At 42.1% G+C, this 3,282-nt stretch overlaps 1 long non-coding RNA gene across 1 annotated transcript; it reads left to right on the forward strand.

Moving 5' to 3' along the window:
• Nucleotides 1–476: 476 nt before the first annotated feature.
• Nucleotides 477–1,408, forward strand: LOC132872208 (uncharacterized). Its single transcript, XR_009651395.1, has 3 exons — nucleotides 477–510; nucleotides 835–1,064; nucleotides 1,267–1,408. It is a non-coding gene; the product is annotated as an uncharacterized LOC132872208 (long non-coding RNA).
• Nucleotides 1,409–3,282: the final 1,874 nt, after the last annotated feature.

A 3,282-nucleotide genomic window follows, 5' to 3' on the forward strand; every position in this document is an offset into this window, starting at 1 on the left:
TTGTTACATCCTAGATATCTCATACTCAGATTGCTGCACTGCTTAATACTTAAGATTTTGTTACTTTTTATTTCACGAATTGTAACAAGCCTATGGCATTATGGCAAAGCTCCATATAATAAACTGGAATGTTAATGGGTTGAATGGCCAAATTAAGCGAGCTGCTTGCTTAGACTTCTTACATAGGTAATTAGTGGATGTTGCTTTTATACAAGCATAGGCGGTTTTAAACGGGGGCCAGGGGGGGCCAGTGCCCCTGTAAAATTGCTCCTGGCCCCTGTTGTGGCCCCTGTGCTGAACAGGTAACAAGATTTATTAATTTTGACGTGCGCTGGCTCGAAGATCGGAACTGACATAACGGAGTGTTCTACACGGACTCCTTAAAGCGCTACACGCACACTGTTACCTGCAGCAGAAAGACCCGCAGCAGCGCGAATTGTAAACTTTGGACGTGAGAGATAACAGCTGCAGCCCTGCAAGGACTAGGCTACCTACTGCAAAGAGGCGAAGGTAAGGAAAATTATTCAATTTCGTAACGTCAGTGTTTGCACATATCCGTGTTTTACTGTTGTTGTTCACTACAATAATAAATCCGTTTTATTGCGCTTTCTTAAAAGTGCGTTGCACAGCAATAAGTAGCGTAACTTAATATTTTTGGGAAATGGGTAAAATAACCGACAGTGTTTAACCTGCTTGTAAAACTTTAATGGCCTTTTGATATGTAGAGGCTACATTCCTCTCCGTTTACTTTTTAGTATAGACCTACTGTAGGCTATCATCATGAAAAGGAGCAAGAAGGACATTATGTCCTTTTTTGCCCTTGTTGGCAAAAAGCAACATAGAGAGAGTAAGGAAGATGAAGATTATGAAAGAGGAGAGAGAGCCAGAGGTGGAGAGAGAGCCAGAGGTGGTGGTTGGAGAGGTGGAAAGTGAGGCATCTGAAAGGCAATCTGAGAGTGAGGATGAAGACATTCAGGATCAGATTGAGGGACAGAATGAGGGACAACCCAACGAGTCATTGGGACAACCAGATTCACCATGCATATCAAGTACAGCACCATCAGGTTTGTGATGTTGAACAAATGTATGTGTGTGAGCAGTGTCGACCTACAATTCATATAGCCTACCCTGAAAGTGTGAAGTCTGAATAATAATTAATAAATATAAAATACAAATAGATATAATAATAAATTAATAAATGAATAATGATAAATAAATGTTGTTCTCAGTCGCACTCTCATATTTACTGTATTCATCTTTCTCCAGATATCAGCAAGTGCTTGGACGACACTCCAGTGCAGCCACGTCTGAAGAAAAGGTTCATTGTATGCAAAAATAGAAATCTTATTTTACAAAAAAGAGAAACATGGTTTTAAGATTTACTGAGCACAATTTATGTTTAGGCTATTGAGACAGAATGTTTATCTCATTGTATTTATGCTCAATGTATTTTGTTTTGGTTTTAAATAAACTAAACAAAACATTTTGAACGCTTAAATATTGCCATGTTTTGCTCATATGTGCCCCCCTGAAAAAACACTGGCCCCACCTTGGCCCCCCTAGTAATTTTGGTCTAGAACCGCCACTGTATACAAGAATTTCATTTAAGAACCAAAGATACTCATCGCTTTGCAAACAAATACTACTACGCTGCTGCCTCTGTGTCCTTGAACTCAAAAACCAGAGGCTCACTAATAGTATTGAAATGCAATCTCTCACTGAGTATACTTGGAAAGTATGGCAGTGAGTATGGCAGGGTTTCATAAATTAAAACCATCATCTCAGGTCACAAATTTGCTTTTATCTCTATTTATGCTCCATCTCAATATGAACTGGATTTTTCCCCTAAACTAACTTCAGTTTTAGCACAGCTACATGATTTCTCACTCATTATAGGTTCAGACATGAATGCTTGTGTTAACTTAGCGTTGGACAAATCTGCGCAACATTCCACCCCTACGCAATTACGTGCATCGAAGGATATGCAGGACCTTTTATCAGCTATCTGTTTGGTAGACCTCATCTCATCTCATCTCATCTCATCTCATCTCATCTCATCTCATCTCATCTCATCTCATTATCTGTAGCCACGTTATCTTATTCTACAGGGTCGCAGGCAAGCTGGATCCTATCCCAGCTGACTACGGGCAAAAGGCGGGGTACACCCTGGACAAGTCGTCAGGTCATCACAGGGCTGACTGTAACCCAGGTGAAAATAGCTTATAAGTTAATAATTAGTTGAATAAATTAGAATAAATATTGAGCAGAATTTCATCATTTTACAAATTCATATTAGTGATAAAAACAATGTTAAAATCAGATTAATAAGATTAAAAGTAGTATTTCATCTTGTTTGTGAACTATTTTGTCAGTTTAGTTTAATAGTACTGTAGCTTACCGTCATGGTGCCCCCCGTGGTGAACGTGTTTGCGACGCGCTCCCGACACCATTTGTCTTTATTGTTTATTTTAGTAATTTTGATTGTGACAAATGCTCAGTGCTTGTACACTAGGATCACCTACAGCAAAGATACACTTCTGGACATTGGCAAAATTCACCACGGGCCCAGTCCAGTCCTTCTGGACTGTAGCTTTCTTCTCCTCACTGACACCGACTGGAGCCACACTGACACCATCCGGCAGGCCGCATCATCACCAGACTCGAGTAGGCGAAACGGCCCACGATCCATGCACCCAAAATGGACGCGCGGTAAGAAAGGCGGGCTACATGCTAGGCTAAAGGCTAGAGCTACAAGACCACTGCTACCTAGCCTTCTGCTAGCTAACGTTCGCTCGCTCGAGAACAAGATGGATGAGCTGAGAACCAGGATAACATCTCAACGTGAGATCAGAGAGTGTTGTGCCCTGATTTTTACAGAAACCTGGACTACTGCAAGCCTGCCAGACCCGGCCATTGAACTACAGACCCACTCCATGCACCGCAGATACCGCACATCTGCTTCCGGTAAAAACAAAGGTGGCGGTGTGTGTGTTTATGTTAACAACAGATGGCGTACGGATGTACAGGTGGTTGAAAAACACTGTTGTGCGGACATTGAAGTGCTGATGGTGAAGTGCAGACCCTTTTATCTACTGAGGGAGTTCAGTGCTGTGTTTATGCTGGCTGTTTACATCCCGCTGCGGGCCGACCGCACTACAGCGCTAGGACTACTACATGACATCATCGGCAAACACGAGACCACACACTCAGATGCCGTGTTCGTCGTGGCTGGGGATTTTAATCATTGCAACCTCAGGACTGTGCTACCGAAGTACCATCAAC

This window comes from Neoarius graeffei, chromosome 24 (genome assembly GCF_027579695.1).
Source record: "Neoarius graeffei isolate fNeoGra1 chromosome 24, fNeoGra1.pri, whole genome shotgun sequence".
Taxonomy (NCBI): domain Eukaryota; kingdom Metazoa; phylum Chordata; class Actinopteri; order Siluriformes; family Ariidae; genus Neoarius; species Neoarius graeffei.